This window comes from Anabrus simplex, chromosome 1 (genome assembly GCF_040414725.1).
Source record: "Anabrus simplex isolate iqAnaSimp1 chromosome 1, ASM4041472v1, whole genome shotgun sequence".
Classification (NCBI taxonomy): Eukaryota; Metazoa; Arthropoda; class Insecta; order Orthoptera; family Tettigoniidae; genus Anabrus; species Anabrus simplex.
Window position 1 is genome coordinate 1029677134 of NC_090265.1, and position 17975 is coordinate 1029695108.

General features: G+C 39.5%; 1 protein-coding gene across 3 annotated transcripts in view; it reads left to right on the forward strand.

Moving 5' to 3' along the window:
- The first annotated feature begins 2119 nt into the window (after positions 1 to 2119).
- Positions 2120 to 17975, forward strand: part of LOC136875784 (gamma-aminobutyric acid receptor alpha-like) — a 965546-nt gene continuing 949690 nt past the window's right edge. For 2 of the 3 annotated variants that reach the window (XM_068228214.1, XM_068228223.1), the window contains exon 1: positions 2120 to 2529. The gene's annotated coding sequence lies outside the window, so the exon portion shown is untranslated. Of the gene's footprint in view, positions 2530 to 2568; positions 2634 to 17975 lie in introns of those variants that run through there. The other variant, XM_068228219.1, reaches the window with a different exon arrangement.

A 17975-nucleotide genomic window follows, 5' to 3' on the forward strand; every position in this document is an offset into this window, starting at 1 on the left:
TACCACCCCACCCTAAAAGACGTAGCGGGCTAACATCATTATTAGCCGTGCTTCATGATTCTCGTTCCGCCGTTTGGGAGTAAAATACTTAAACTATGGTGTACGTGACGTTTCTGTTTGTTTATTGAGTTTTTGTTATATCATTGTCTGCTATTACGATTGGTACGTTGTAGCCCTAAAAATGGTTACTATAAAATGCAAATTGCCTATACTAATATGGCAAAGGAATTATTTTCTAAATCGATGTTATTTCCTAGTATTTATTGGCATTTTTCTATTTGCCCTGGCTTTTGCATAATCATAAACCTATATAAATTGAGAGATTACTTAAATAAGTCGTATTTTTTCAGTACCCTATCTGATGGAGATAATTACAAGCACGTGGCTATCGATAGAGTGTTTGTGTGCTGGGCCGCCAAACATGATCACGAATAGACTTGAGCTTCAGAAAATATCTGTCGTGATACCCTCTTAATCTCTACACAAATTTTCAAAACACCGCTTCTGTCATAACATAATAGGTTACGTAAGACGTTCTAGCAGCTCGTAGCATCAACCTGCTCGCCCTTCCCTTGGGACGGCTCTACAGTATTTCTTGTCCCTAAGGACCGTACACTGTATAAAATGTACTACTTAATCCCATCGAGTGAAACTGGTTGTGTGATCAGGTTGTGGCTGCCAGTTTTGGTTTCTACCTGACCGTCAGCGACACTGAAGATGTTTGTCCGTCGTTTACCTTTCTCACATCGGACAAATGTTGGGAATGAGCCCTACCATTTCTAGCCCTTTCCTGTCCTCAGGTTCCCAAATAATTATCCGTGTTAGAGTGATGTGATGAAGGTGGCAAGAAATAAGTCTTGTCATTACAAGAAATATTATTTACAATCGTAGTAAGCGCGCGCGCGCGCGCGCGCGTGTGTGTGTGCGTGAGTGCCGAAAGGGAGAAACTTTTCTTTACATTGACGAAAATAGTTACCTCGTGGCCAGGTCTTAGCCTGGCAAAACGACAACTCATCGTCCAGATAGCCTGCAGATATTGGAGTGTGATCAGTATGATGCACTCTGAAGCCTCCATAGCGTAGCGGTACGTGTTATTAGCTGCCGTCCTCGGGGGCCAGGTTCGATTTCCGATACTGATATAAATTTAAGAATGGAACGAGGGATGGTATGTGGTTGAAATTGTACATGCAGCTCATCTCCATTGGCAGTGTGCCTGAAAAGAGCTGCACCAGCTCGGGATGAGGACACGAGTTTACTACTCTGAAGCCATATTACTTTCCATTTCTGACCGTGTCCACTGCCTCTGTAATCACACAACTGCTCAGTTGTGCTAATGTCGGGCTGAGTGGCTCAGACGATTGAGGAGCTGGCGTTCTGACCCCAACTTGGCAGGTGCGATCCTGGCTCAGTCGGGTGGTATTTGAAGGCGCTCAAATACGTCAGCCTCGTGTCGGTAGACATACTGGCACGTAAAAGAACTCCTGCGGGACAAAATGGCGGCACCTCGGCGTCTCCGAAAACCAGAAAAGTAGTTAATGGGACGTAAAATAAATTACATTATTATTTAGTTGAACTAATGATCCTGAGTGTACCCAGTTCTGGCACTTAGACCAGGGTTAAATTCCTTGGCCCAGGAGCTGAACGAGCTATGGGCCCTGAGAAAAAATTCAGACATGCTAGCTGACACTAATACTGGTAAACCGATTTATTGATTGAACAAAAATAACGTTGAAGGAATGAATGACAAGTTGATTGGCAGCGTGGGATTTGTATAATAAAGGATTTCTTTAGAATTAATTCTTGGACTGGCAGGAACACATTTTCTCAAGCCAAGATTATGAGTAGTCACGCAGAACAAGAATCCCTCGGCCATGGTGCTGATTCCCCGCCAGCGGCCGCTATTAGCTCTCGTATCTGTCGCTCCCATTAAAGAGATGGATAGTTCTGTACAAAGGTGATGCACTTTCTTCTAGTTCGACGTTCGGCCGCTTGAGGGCGCGTGATGAATTGTGAGAGGGTAATCATCTTTAGTTGGGTTATCGGACGCCAGAGGCGCATCTCGACGCCTGATAAATCTGTGGCCACCAGTAAAGCTCCAGTAGGTCTGCCCGCGCGTCGCGTGCTCTGACAGGCGCCACGCTGTGTAGCACGTGGTCCTTCTTCACGTCGTGTCGTGCGTGCCATGCCTCTTCCACCGCAGTAAACCTACACCTATCACTTCCCCTTAGTCTAACAATGTCTTCTAAACATTTTACAAACATGGGATGAGAGCGTTAGAATTCAAAGCAATTTATGCACGATGTAAATAATTTTTAAACAACTATGAGAAGGATGTTATGTGTTGCTACCAATTAAAAGCAGCAAGAGTAGATAGTTTTCGTTTAGTTAAAACTTAGGCAACTTTATTCCAACTGCGGAACATAAGAGAAGCTATTGATGAATAGTTTCTCGTATAATTTCGGTTTTCAATCCCGAAATACTCCAAGAGGACGGCGTGTTATTTTAAACATCGCCACACGACAGGTGTTGGTGAGTACAGTAGCGCTTTTATCGCAACAGAAAGTAGAATTTTAAACCACGTGTACGAGAAATATAACGTTATAGCTGTTCATTTTGGCCCTGTATCATTCAATGTAAGTAATGTAATCTGACACAGTTTTTGCACTAATTGCTTAGGTGAATGGGATATTATTATTTTTATAGACGTAGCAGTAAAATGGCTTTGCTTGTTTTAGTGGTAGTGTACAGTGTTTTAGAACACTTGATATTATTTATTTTGTCTTGACAAATGAATTTGAAATATAGAAATGCTCAAAATAAGTGCCAATTTATGCTAAAGATTTTTTTTTTCGAATTCATCCCGTACATGACCTGTAACTTTTGACCCGTATTCAAACAAGTTCCATTTCTTGATGTTCATTTTCTAAGTTGTTAAATTTTCAATATACTCTTTGATTACGGAGCAAGTGGCTGCGCGGTTTGGGTCACGTAGTTATCAGCTTGCATTCGGGAAATAGTGGGTTCGAACCCCACTGCCGGCAGCTGTGAAGATTGTTTTCCATGGTTTCCAGTTTTCGCACCGGGCAAATGCTGGAGCTGTTCCTTAATAAAGGCCACGGTCGCTTACTTTCCACTCTTAGCCCTTTCTATCCCATCGTCGCCGTAAAACTTATCTGTATCGGTGTGACGTAAAACAATTTGTAAAACATAAAAAATATAAAAAATCCCCCTTGATTCACATAAATCCTTATCAGATCATTGTGGACTGTGTCCATATAACTTAGTTAAATGATTGAAATTATCGAAATCAAGAACAAAAACTATTCATATTACAAAATAAGCATTCAAGATGTGAATAATTACGAACGTGATCTTCACAATTGTTATTCTTCTTTGATTGTCTTATCTGTTCGGGATGAAGGGTGTTATTATAGATATATTCGGGTTGTCGAGTGCAGTCTTGAAGAGATGAGCAGAGTTCGAATCATACTTTTCGCAAGTTCAACAAACAGGAAATTCTTTCTCTACCACGTCATTTTTTACCTTCTAGTTTCCCTTGTATTATGACTTGTAAAAAAGCCGATATTTTTGCTCACTTTTAATAACGTGTCGAACGTATTCAAGCTGGTATTTTACGTACATTATCAATTGCGGTTGTCATTCCGTTCAGTGAAGAACTCCACATTTGTAATATAGTCTCTCTACGAGAAATTCAAAATCCACATATATCCCCACATTTTAAAGGCTAGGATACTCTTCTCTGTAGCTCCAGTTTTAATGACATTTAATGACAATTTTCATTTACCTAATGACCTCTTTACTACTTAATACTAGAGCAAAGAAATATCATCTATGTTATTCTATTTTTTTATTCGTAATTAAGAAGCATCGCAATTGGAAATATCCGGGTGGCAAAGATCACTTATAGTAGTGTGATAATAAAGTTAAACATAATTACCCAACTACAACAAGAACAAGAAGAACAACAGCAACTACTACTACTACTACTACTACTACTACTACTACTACTACTACTACTACTACTACTACTACTACAAGCAATTCCATGGAAAGAAAATTTTACAAGGAATACTGCTAATTTGAAATTCTAAATCCAGCATCATTATAAACACAACTTAAGTATTTCCAGTGCTTACCGAGCTCGATAGCTGCAGTCGCTTAAGTGCGGCCAGTATCCAATAATCGGGAGATAGTGGGTTCGAACCCCACTGTCGGCAGCCCTGAAGATGGTTGACCTGGTTTCCCATTTTCACACCAGGAAAATGCTGGGCCTATGCCTTAATTAAGGCCATGGCCGCTTACTTCCCATTCCTAGGCCTTTCCTATCCCATCGTCGCCATAAGACCTATCTGTGTCGGTGCGACGTAAAGCAAATAGCAAACACTACGGCTTACAATAATATAGGTTGAGTTTACTACTAGCTTAACATTATAAGTGATAATGAAGTAACGTTAAAACCTAATTTCTTAGTAGTCTTCCTTTATATATGAGAAATAATTAGCTAAGAATTGAGTAATTCAATGAATTTGATTGGTATTCCGATTACTGTTCCGGAGATATGATTGTCCCTAGTTTACTTGCTGGGATAAAGAGTCAGTTCATTCACGAAAGCGAGTAAAGGACATGTTTGTAACTGTGAAGAATTTTGATCGTGGTATAATGGTTATTGTGTCAAGGGGTCTGATTTCATAATCCTTGTCTCTTTAAAGAATGAGGTAGCAGTACTAACTGATCTTCCTGGTATTTACTCGAAATCGATGCTGAGCGCGATTTCTCGTCTCACTAACATTGCCTAATTCAAGGGACTGGATTCTACTGCTCGATATAGAATGTCGCTAATGATATTAATGATAAGAGTACACTTACATAAACAATTATTTGCTAGTGAAGGTCGATTAGACTGATGTATTCTGGATGGAGGAATATTTATTTGTGCTAATATACGTAAGGAGGAAACCGGACTTGCTTTTCATCGGTAATAACAAAGCACGTTTATAGTTTTACGTGACGGTTGATATAGTAAACATAGTCACTGCATATCAAGTTTTACTCGCAATCCGAACCACAGGGAGGAATTAAAGATGATCTGACTTTATATATAAAATCAAAATATTAATTTCTGCTCCGCAGGCACTCAACGCATGATCAAGCTCCAAGTAAATTTAACAGTACTCAACAAATGTGAAATTATTCGCTAAATAAAAACGAAGCAAAAGATAAATACACTTACCGTCGTAATTGAAAAGAAACTAAAATTTCTGAAATAACATGTCAAATGAGTTTTTACTCATATTTGCAATATGTTTGAGAATAATGTTAATGTTGTGTAGAATTTATACATTTGAATTCCTAATTATAAATGTCGAAGTAACTCGAGCTAACACCTATAAGTGATCAATACTATGAAGATTTAATAATAATAATAATAGTAATAGTAACAATAATAATAAGAGATAACAATAATTCCGTGGTTTTCAATTTTCACGTCATGCAAATATACCTTAACTATGGCTGTGGTCGCTTCTTTCCCGCTCGTAGCCTTTTCCTATCCCATAGTCGCCATAAGACCTGTTGGTGTCAGTGCGACTTAAAGCAAATTGTAATAAATAATAATTAAGTATGACGTAGGTTTTAAGTCCTGTACAAGAACAATAATCTCGGTTTTAATAATAATAATAATACCCACTAATAGATTTCTTAAGGCCCATAGGTCTGTATAATTCAGTCCTCCTCTATTCTCTACCGTTTGCGTCTTCCTCACTTAAATGTCTTCAAGCCTTGCTCCTAAGTACATCATACATCCCAGTTTTCTGTTGGCCTGAACTTTCCAGTTTAGCATTCATTATCTTGGGAATTCTGCCATCTCTCATCATTCTCACGCTCCCGAACAATTTTAATCTCCTTTCTTCAATCACAGCCAATACATTCTTCTCTACCTCTGTGATTTTATCGTCCCTTACTTTATCCAACAATGAATTTGTAGCCATCTCCTAAAGGAAATCCGTTTCTATGGCTAATAAATTGTTGACTTGTTGTCTATTAACTGTCCGAGTTTCTGTCCCACATAAGATAATATTATTCACCACCGAATTGTAGATGAGTTTCTGTGTGTGTTTCAAAATGTTTATAAAAATAGTATTTAAAATGAATATCAACGTCCTGTACCTCTGTTTAGTTTTGTGCTCTTGTTGCACTGATTAGTACGTTCAGGCTGTGCGAAAACTGTGTTTGATAGCTACTGTGAGTCGGAGATAGATGTAACGTTAAAATAAAATCTAAATAAAAATAAATGAAATGAAATGGAGTATAGCTCTTAGTGCCGGGATGTGTCCGAGGAATTCGGCTCGCCAGGTGCAGATCTTTTGATTTGATGCGCGTAGGTGACTTGCGCGTCATGATGAGGATGAAATGATGATGAGAACGACACGTACACCCAGTCCCCGTGGCAGGGGAATTTTAACCAGGGAATTAACCAATTATGGTTAAAATTCCCCACCCAGATGGGAATCGAACCCGGGACCCCTGTCACCAAAGGCCAGCTCGCTAACCATTTTTTCATGGATCCGGACATAAAACTAAATAAATAAACAAAATAAAAGAAATAAAACTGATAGTGTTTGTTTTTCTGTCATTGTAGTAATTTATCTAAAGGTGTCGACTCGGAAGTCAAGAGTTGTATCACCTGACAAGAGGAGTTAATTTTGTCATGTTTACTTAAAAGGACTGACAACCTTTTATAAATGTGTATATTGTGTTGCGTGTTTTATATGTTTACAGCGGTCACAAATTTTACCAGAATCCAGTCAAGCATTGTCTGGTATTTTAATTAGTAAGAATCCGAAGTCACAAGCCCACTTAATAAAGATTAATGCTGATATTCACATCCAAGTGCATTTCGAGTTAGTTAATAATTTTAGCGATAGTTTAAATCAAGCTGGCGATTACACTAGAGACTGCACCGATACGTGAAAAAGAAGATTTTGGGCATAATATATTTATCACTCTAGGAAGGTTGACAGGCATCTCGTCAAAGTGCTGTCCGCCTCCGTAGCACTATTAGCTGTCGTCCTCGGGGCCTGGGTTCGATTCCCGGAACTGCCAGAAATTTAAGAATGGTAGAAGGGCTGGTATGTGGTTGAAATGGTACATGCAGCTCACTTCCATCGGGAGAGTACCTGCAGAGAGCTGCACCACCTCGGGATTAGGACACGAACGTACTTATCAACGTGCTGGGGAGAATGGTTCAGACAGTAGAGCGCTGGTTTTTAAGCCTAAGGTCACACGTTCGATTTTGGCTTAGTGAGGTGGCATTTGGAGGTCCACAAATACGCCAGGCTCGTGTCGGTAGGTTTATTGGCACGTAAAAGAAATCCTGAAGGTGTCATCAAAATCCGTAAAAGTACTCTAAATACAATTGGTAAGAATATTTTGCAAAATCATTTTTATGACAGCTTTTAAAGTATTGTGTCAGTAGACTGTCGTTTTTGGTATTTTAATCTTTCTATGTATACCATTTTTCTTCTGGAGCCTTGTGGTCATCGTGAATGCCGGGAAGATGTTCTCTTTTATTTTGAAAAAGTTATATACAAGGCGTAAAACCAATAAAATTCTTCTTCTTTTCTACCGCTTTTCCCACACCTGTGGGGTCGCGGGTGCGAACTTTGTCGCACATGTGGGTTTGGCCCTTTTTTACGGCCGGATGCCCTTTCTGCCGCCAACCTTATATGGAGGGATGTAATCGCTATTGCGTGTTTCTGTGGTGATTGGTAGTGTGGTGTGTTGTCTGAATATGAAGAGGAAAGTAAATAAAATTATTATTATTATTATTATTATTATTATTATTATTATTATATAAGAAGTTGTGGGAAGATTTTGGTTATAACCTGGAAAGGCTAGGTCAAGCAGCAGGGAAACCTATCTGGACAGTCATAAAGAATCTTAGGAAGGGAGGGAAAAAGGAAATGAACAGTGTTTTGGGTAATTCAAGTGAACTCATAATAGATCCTAGGGAATCACTGGACAGGTGGAGGGAATATTTTGAAAATCTGCTCATCGTAAAAGGAGATATTCCGGGTGGTGTCGTGAACAACCTAGCTCATGGGGAGGAGGAAAATGATGTTGGTGAAATTACGCTTAAGGAAATGTAAAGGATGGTAAATAAACTCCTTTGTCATAAAGCAGCAGGAATAGATGAAATTAGACCTGAAATGGTGAAGGTAGGGATGAAATGGCTTCATAGAGTAATAAAATAAGCATGGAGTGTTGGTAAGGTACCTTCAGATTGGACAAAAGAAGTAATTGCATCTATCTATAAGCAAGCGAGGTATCTCATTGATTAGTATACCGGGCAAAGTATTCACTGGCATCTTGGGAGGGAGGGTGCGATCAGTGGTTGAGAGGAAGTTGGATTAAAACCAGTGTGGTTTCAGATCACAGAGGAGCTGTCAGCATCTGATTTTCAGTAATCACCAGGTAATTGAAAAATGCTACGAGAGGAATAGGTAGTTATGTTTGTTTCGTAGATCTAGAGAAAGCATATGACAGGGTACCGAGGGAAAAGGTGTTCGCTATACTAGGAGACTATGGGATTAAGGGTTATATTATTAAAATCATTCAAAGGCATTTATGTTGACAATTGGGCTTCAGTGAGAATTGATGGTAGAATGAGTTCTTGGTTCAGGGTACTTACAGGGGTTTGTTCGTAGTTCATAAGGATCATCTGCTGAAAGGTATAAAGTAGCAGGGAGGGATTCAGTTAGGTGGAAATGTAGCAAGCAGTCTGACCTATGCTGATGATCTGGTCTGAATGGCAGGTTGTGCCGAAAGCCTGCGGTCTAATATCTTGGAACTTGAAAACAGGTGCAATGAGTATAGTATGAAAATCAGCCTTTCGAAGACTAAATTGATGTCAGTAGGTAAGAAATTCAACAGAATTGAACATCAGATTGGTGATACAGAACTGGGACAGGTAGATAATTTCAAGTATTTAGGTTGTGTGTTCTCTCGGGATGGTAATATCTTGAGATTGAGATTGCAGTTTCAACAGTATTCTGTAAGAAGGAAGTCAGCTCCCAGACGAAACTATCTATACATCGGTCTGTTTTGAGACTAACTTTGGTTTACGGGACCAAAATCTGTGTGGATTCAGGATATCTTATTCGTAAGTTAGAAGTAATAGATATGAAAGTAGCGAGAATGATTGCTGGTACAAACAGGTGGCAACAATGGGAGGAGGGTGCTCGAACCGAGGAGATAAAGGCTATGTTAGGAATGAACTCGATGGATAAAGCTTTACACATGAACCGGCTTCGGTGGTGGGGTCATGTGAGGCGAATGGAGGAGGATAGGTTGCCAAGGAAAATAATGAACACTGTTTTGGAGGGTAAGAGAAGTAGGGGAGACCCAGACGACGATGGTTAGACTCAGTTTCTAACGATTTAAAGATAAGAGGCATAGAGCTAAATGAGGCCACAGCACTACTTGCAAATAGATGATTGTGGCGACGTTTAGTAAATTCACAGAGGTTAGCAGACTGAACGCATTAAGGGATAACGGTCTATAGTGATGATGTATGTATGCATACATATGCTAATAGCCCATTAAGACTACGCAAAGTACTTACAGTCGCGCATTTGCCTTCCTCTGTGTCCTTACTTCTTTCATTCTTTTACTGTGGGCTTCCTTTCTGTCTTCAGATACGGTTGTTCCAGTCTTCTTCTTTGGTCTTTCCTCTTGGTCAACTTGCCATTTATGAATTTTGGATCTGAAGAATACCCTGTTTTGGACATCTGCTGGTGTTATTCCTGCCTGTTTCAAATCGGTTTTAATTTCGTCAATCCATTTCGTTGTGTCTGTTTCATCCTTACTCCTATTTTCATAGAATTCGACTATTTGTTTGGTAAGAGTGTCTGGATGCATTCTTTAAATATGACCATATAATCTTAGCCTGCGTTCTCTAATATCACTGTGAATATTTGTGTATTGTTTGATTTCCTGTCTGCCTCTAAGTTGGTATTCTCCGTTGGCGAGTTTCGGGCCTAGAATTTTTCTTATGATTTAGCGTTCCTTTTCATCAGTGTTTTCAATGTCTGCTTTCCTGTAACAAATTAGCTTCTCTGATCCATAAAGACAGTATGGTTTAATGACTGTATTTTAGTGTCTCAGTTTTGTATGCTTGGAGATACATTTTTTGTTACAGATATTTTGGGTTAGTCGATGTGCAGTTTCCATCTTTTGGCGTCTAACTTCATTGTCTTTTGTTTCGAGTTCATTTTCCTGAATTGTTTCACCAAGGTACTTAAATTGTGATACACTTTTAATTTTTCCATACTTTGTTTCCATTAATTTTGGTGTATATTTGTTGCAGGCCATGTATTCTGTCTTTTCAAAAGATATCTGAAAGCCGACATTTTCCGCAATTTCTTTCAGGAGTTCAGTCTGATTTTGGGCTGTTGGAATGCCTCAGGTTAGTACTGCTAGGTCATCCGCAAATTCTAAGAAATCTATCGCTGGTTTGCCTCTGCCTAAGATGATTGGTTGGTGAATTTGGAGGACCAATCTCTGTTTGCGCCCTTATTGTGTTACACATTTTCCAGGACGCAGCTGAAGAGTAAGGCTGAGAGTCCATCGCATTGTCTTACTCCCGTTTTGTCCGGCTCCATGGCTAAGTGGTTAGCGTGCTGGCCTTTGGTCACAGGGGTCCCGGGTTCGATTCCAGGCAGGGTCGGAAATTTTAACCATCAATTGTTAATTCCGCCGGCATGGGGGCTGGGCGTATGTGTCGTCTTAATCATCGTTTCATCCTCATCACGACGCGCAGGTCGCCTACGGGAGTCAAATCAAAAGACCTGCACCAGGCGAGCCGAACATGTCCTCGGACACTCCCGGCAATAACAGCCATACGCCACTACATAGGCTTTCTTGAATTCAAACAAATGTGCAGGCTAAACTTTTGCTACAAATTCTCTGATGTCTTAGGATTAGCTTTAGGTTCAAGATTTGCTCTGGACACGATCGGCCTGGTCTGAATCCTGCCTGATGTTCTCCGATTTGTGGTTCTAGTTGTTGTTGTACTCTATCAAGAAGAAATTGGGATAGAATTTTGTATGCAACCGATGGTAGTGAGATTCCTATGTAGTTGTTTACATCTGTTCAATCTCCCTTATGGTGTAGCGGGTGAATTAATGCATTTTTCCATTCTTCTGGGATTTGCTCTGTTTACCAAATGTCTTGCATGATTTATGTGATTTATTTTATTGTATATGGGCCTGCTGATTTGAGGACTTCTGCTATGATTCCATCCTCACCCGATGCTTTGTTATTTTTAAGTCTTTTGATTTGTCTTGCGATTTCTTCTTCATCTGGTGGCAATGAATTTGGAGTAGTATTTTCAGATTCTTGTGGTAAAAGTCTTCGTGTTGGTTCTAGACAGTTCAGTAATTCTTTAAAATTCCTCACCGTTTTCTTGGTTCTTTAGTGCCAACTGTCCATTTTCTTTCTTGAAGCAGAGACTTTGTTGTTGATATCCTGCAAGCTTAGTTTTGAAGTTCTTGTAGAAATTTCGTGTGTTGTTTATCTCAAAGTCCTTCTCGATCGCAAGTAGTTGATCCTTTTCAAATTTCCTTTTCGTCTGTCTGATTAATTGAGCTGTCTTTTCCTCACTGCTAGGAATATTTTGTAGTTATTCTCCGTCTTTTGATGTTCCAGTTTTTGTATGCCTTCTGTCGATATTGGATTACTTGTTCACACTCCTCATTTCAAGTGTGTCTCTTGTTTTTCCGCAGAGGAATTAGTGTTTGTGTTGATGTAATCAGCTTGCTTTGGAGTTGTTGCCAATTTTTTGCCTCCTTTATCTCTAATTCTTCTGTGGAAGATGGTTGGATCCTAGTGGGGTCAAATTTTGGGATTAATGGTTTCTTCTTTGTGAATCTCTGAGGTTTCAACTGTAGTTTGATTCTTGTCAGGTAATGATCTGGTGTCTATGTTTGTACCCCTTCTGACTTGAATATTCATAATTTCTCTGCGGTTTGGATAAGAGATTGATACAGGGTCAATTTGGAATTTGCCGATGAGTGTGTTCGGTGATCTCCATGTCATTTGTTTTGATGGTTTCTTTTTGAAGTGTGTTGACATGATTTTAGGGTTAAATATCCTTGTCCAGTTTCGTTGGTCCATTTATGTGCTGTGAATTTTCCTATTGTTTCACTGTGTATTCTTTCTTTGCCTAATTCTGCATTGAAGTCACCTAGTAAGATTTTGACGTGGTTTAGAGGAATTTTGGATATTATTTCTTCTAGAGTTCCCCAAGATTTGTCTACCTTTCCGTTGTCTGTTTTATTGTTCTCATTGATTGGCATGTGTGCATTAATTAGTGTGTATATTTTATTTGCACACTTTACGGTGATTGTAATTAGTCTATCGTTTACAGGATTCACATTTCTTATTGAGCTGACTATGTTTTCTTGATTGAAAAAGGCGACTCCTAAAAGTGGCGTATTTTTGAGAATTCGTTTGTCTGTTTTACTTTTGAACAGTTTGTACTTCCCGAAATTTATTATGTTTTCGTCAGTCAGTCTTGTTTTTTCTGGTGCCGGTATCTGCATTTCTTGTTCGTTTAATGTTTGCTCTAGTGCATACAATTTTCCCGTTCGTATGAGAGTATTTATGTTTAGTGTTCCGTTAAAGGGTTTGCTGTTTGGCGAAGTTGGCCAGAGATCTCCAACTCCCTCTGCGTGTCAGTCCAGACTCCCCAGAATCCGACACTCGGGTTGTACTGTTCTTGACAGCAGTGGATTGGTTACCTCTTGAGGTAAAAGTTCGATTTCTATCACGCCTCGTGGTACTTGATTGTCACAAGTTTGGACCTAGGACCAGTTCTTAGGACTGGAGTGGTGAGTTCCAGAACATGAATTTCCAGCCGCACCTCTGGTGATCAGACGCTGACCACTTCGCCGTTTGCTGCAAGTCAGACGCGAGGTGAATTTGAGTTGGCTCTCCCGTCCTCTCCGCCATTGGGATATGTCCTCTTCTGCCTTCGAGGTCGTTGACCATTTTACCTCAGTTGATCCGCGGGTGCTAATTTGCTATGCCTTATTCACACTTGTACTGTATATCTACAGGCACTTCCCCTATCAGCCATTGGGACGCGACGTGTCGGGGTCGAGGGTCCCCTCTCCAGTGTTTCACGCAGTGTTATGCTTAGCTCTTACTCAATTCAGAACCAAACCAAATTATTATTATTATTATTATTATTATTATTATTATTATTATTATTATTATTATTATTATTATTATTATTATTACACCAAGATTGCTGTACCGCAAAGTTATATTTCCAAGAGTGAGTTCATATAAGTAAGACCTCGTGCCTTATAACGACAACAAACTTACTTACTTGTTTAACTCCTTATGCATAAGCTAATTATTCCTATAAATTAAAGGCAATAAAGAAAATTTTGACATTATACAAGTTATTAATTGAGGAAGCAAATTATATTTCAAATTTGAGTCTACATACCTTGTGATTGCAATTTTTCTGGCTAAGAATTGTATTGAATGTATCTGAATTGAGTTCAATTTATTGGTTATAATTTGCCACTGTGAATATGTAGAGTCTACATTAAACACCATAATCAATTATTTCAAAACAAATTGAAAGAGAAATGTGAACCAAAGCATCTTAACCATATCTTTACTTAATATAGCAATATATTATACTTAATACACTAGTAATCTAAATGGAAACATACATTTTTATATTTTGTGGTAAGCAATCGTACACAAACAAGAAGCATATAAAATACATTCCTGCTGGTTAATATCAAGTAATTTAAGTGACTGAGATTCTGAGATTTGAGATTTTGTCTACGAGACAGTGAGATAAAGAAACGGGCGCGGTATACTGAAGAAATCTCCACTGTAATGTTCCTAACTCGCTGACTAACTTTTGAAACACTCTTAAACTGCATTTAAAATGAAAAATATGAATCTGAAATTTAATATGAAAAATATACAATGGTCGGACCTTGTACTCACACTTACTTCTTACCTACTTACTTACACATACGTTATTTGAAGGGCGCCAGCTACCACTCAGTGCAGCAATAATAGAATGAGAACCTTGACTATCTCTAGGGTGTGGGGTAATAAGCTTACTTTTGACAACATACCATATAAGTTCTGGGAAAAGGAGATTGGCGTTCGGTTTCCCCATTAAATTTGAGGTTATCTAATTCTGTCATTGAAATAATACTATGAATTCATTTGATAAAACAAAATATATTCTTTAAATTATATATAAAAAATAGTAAGTCTTGTTGCGATAAAACAGATGAGAATATGAAATTATGACATTGCAACTGAAAGAAACTAGGCATGAATTTGAATTATTGTTGACCGTACATTTAGCAATTTATACGAAATATATCCCTCATTCACTTGACTGTACCTTCAACACTTTGAGTGTAATTACGACGTATTCCTTAGATCTGGTGTTTACTGTAGATGTGTCACGCCTAATTTGGTGATGTATCCCCGTGACTGCTTCTTCTCCATATCATCTGACTTCTTTGTAAGTCTGGATGGTATTACTTCATTGCAAGTGGTATCCTTCTAAGACTCCATGGTAAGCCTTTGCGTCCGTATCTTCAACTAGGTGACCGACCAACTTTGGCCTCACTCTTTCAATGATCAATGACTAATGGCTCACTGAGTCTTCTCCATCTCGTTCACACTCGTTGACTCTCGTTGACTGACCGACTTAGGCCTCTGCTTCCAATTGAATAATGACTCTCGTTGACTGACTGAGGCCACTCCATTTCGTTCACTTAATGGCCAACTGTGCCTCTCCTTCCAGTAGAATAATGACTGACGCTACAATATGCAGCCACCTTATATAGGCGTTAGGTTGACGCACCTATGTAATCTCCAGAAATAACTATTATCGACTCCCACCTCGCGACAAGTGTTGCCTACAATGGCGAAATAGCCTGGAGCGGCCTGAGTTTCTCAAAGAAAGTGAGCTTAGTGCTAAATACTCACGATGACGTAGCCATGACGTAGCAATGACTCGGCAGAAACGCCAGCAGCATTGCACAATATAGCAATGTCATATCCAACATCTGATATCCAGCAATTCTTACTGTACATGTCTTCAGTGTTATTCTACACACACGTATATATGCTTACATTTAACTCCAATCATGTAAGCGACAAGCATTGCAGAATCGAATTGAATAATAATTAGAATCGTGTAGTTTCAAAACCCCCTATCTCCAATTTTCACGAAAATGGAGATAAAGATTGATTTGATTTTGCTGTGGGCATGTCCACCGCTGTATACTATTAGTACGCATGAAAACCCGCTCTAACAGTTCGAAATTCAGTGTCAAAGTATTTTCATATTCCGCCATCTCCAACGCCTTGCGCTCGGCGATAGATAACATAACCCGCCATCTCCGCCGGCCAATAGGAAGGCAATACGTAACCATGTGTTAGGCGCGTGAGGAGCTCTTGGCGCGACAGTGAGGAAGCATTTGTGTTGACACAGTGTCGTGTATTGTCTATTACTAATGGATTCACCTCATAAATGTATTGAGAAGTGTAGCCCTGGCAAGGGTAGGAAGAAATTACGTAACGAACAGCAGTGGAAATGCAAGGAAGCAAAAATATCAAGGTATGTTTTCTTGTAGTAACATTATGTTATTCCGTTCCTCTCTTGTGATCATAATTGTAGAACTGTATCAGAAAGTGCACTTTTAGAATAAGTTTTAGAAAACATGTATTGCTGCATGAAGTCGGCGCGCGGTGTTGTGCCGGATCGGTCGTTCTCCTCTCACAAAAATGGCCGCAGTTCGAATCTCGGCCAGTGCACGTTCGATTCCTGAAAGCCCGTACCGTTGTGGCTTTGTGCAGCTTCTGATATTACCTTCTATGGTCACGTTGAGAAGCGAACTTCCCTTTCATTTTCGATGCAGGCCATTCATAAATACCTATGATATTTGAGTAAACATACATATTCTCGTAAGTGAAAAGGGTGTTTATTACACAGGTACTCGTCGGCTGGACCTCCTGTCACACCAATGTGCGGCCATCCAAGGCCTACCAGTGCGGAGATATTTCTTTGTTGGATGTGAAGAAGTTTCATTCGGTATTCTACTCTACAGCATCAAAACTGCAGCAGGATAGTTTCATTATCAAGCATGTTTCTTGCATACCAGTGGCGAGACGCAGGCCGGGTAACAGTATCAGGTCCGGAAAAGCTCACACATTCAAGTACGCTATTCGGAAACGGGATGGAACGATGGCACCAGTTTGCCGAGAAGCATTTATGGGAGCTCTCCTATTGAAGAAGGACAGAATTCAAGGGGTACTAAAGCGTCATTTTGAATCTGGGGGAATGCCTGTGGAGAGAAGAGGGGAGACAGAAGAAGCTATGCCAGTAAACCAAAAAGTGAGCCCATCTGTAAATTTATTGAATCGTTTCGTGCTAAAGAGCCGCACTACTGCCGTACCAAGTCAGCGGCACGTATGTACCTGCCATGTGAACTAAATATCAAAGAAATGTTGAGACAATAAAATACCACTGTTGAACCTGAATTGCAGGCAAAGCACGCCTTCTTCAGGAAGATCTTGAATCGTAACTATAATATTGGTTTCGGAAGTCCGAAGACTGATGATTGCTCAACTTGCTCACAACTAGACGAGGAACTAAAAAATTGCACATCAGAACATACAAAAGTTGCCCTGCAGACCAAGAAACGAGTCCACAAGTTAAAATACAGTGCATTCTACGAATATTTAAGAGAAGAAGATGAGTCTATTCAGTCTGTTTCCTTTGATTGTCAGAAGAACATGCTATTGCCCAAGCTAAATGACCAAAGTGCTTACTTCAGCAGGCAAATAAATGTGTACAACTTCACTGTAGTGTTTGGAAGCTCTAAGACGTCACTGACGCACGAAAATGTGATGGTCTATTCATGGAATGAAGCTGACTTTCGTAGAGGTGCAAATGAAATTGCAAGTTGTTTGTTTCATGCTCTCAGCAGCATTGATCTGTCACAAAAGAACTGTACGCCTATTTGCAGATGGATGCGGCGGACAAAATAAAAACAGTATTCTTGTGGGTATGGTTAGTAAGTGGCTTCTATATGCACCAGTGAATATGAAAGAAATTGAAATTTACTTTCCTGTGGTTGGTCATTCGTTTTTACCACCCGACAGGGTGTTTGCACGTATAGAGAAAGTTGTTCGAAAAAGAGAAGTTATCCTTAAGCCAGAGGTATACAACAATATTTTCAGTGGACATGGGAAGCTTCTCCAGCCTGGTTGTGAAGTACCAATATTTGACTGGAAGACTGCTGTTCGACATGTTTTGAAACCTGTCAGCTCGTGGCATTTTCAGTTCAGTCCTGCGAAAAGAATTTGTCTAAAAAGGAAGAAAAGCAATATATTGGTACAAGGGGAAGTTGCTTACCGTTGTACATTTGGCCAGTCAAAGAGTGTGTTAAAGAGAGCCAAAACCTTTTCTGGACTGGTTCCACAGTTAATAGAAAAAGCCAATGTTCCATTAAACAATGCAAAAGTGAAGGATGTGTGCAGATTGGTTGAGAAACATTATGGGGCTAGATGGAGGGAGCTTGCAGATCTCCAGTTTTATGTTTCGCTGGAAACACGACAGGCTGAACATCGTTGCAGTATGACAGCAAGAGGAAGAAGAATACTGTGAACCAAGAGATGATTCCGTATCCTTGTTGTATTAGATTGCAATAATATGATTATGTTTTTATTCTTCAGAGACATAACCATTCCATCTCAATGAACATTTAAACATTTAAACATTTTATACTGTATTTCATGTTTTCAATTCGTTTTCCATCTCAGTGTGCTACATAGATGTTAGTAAAAGAAGTAAACAAAGTTTCTTTGAGCATTAGACAGTAAGGGTATGTTTGCAA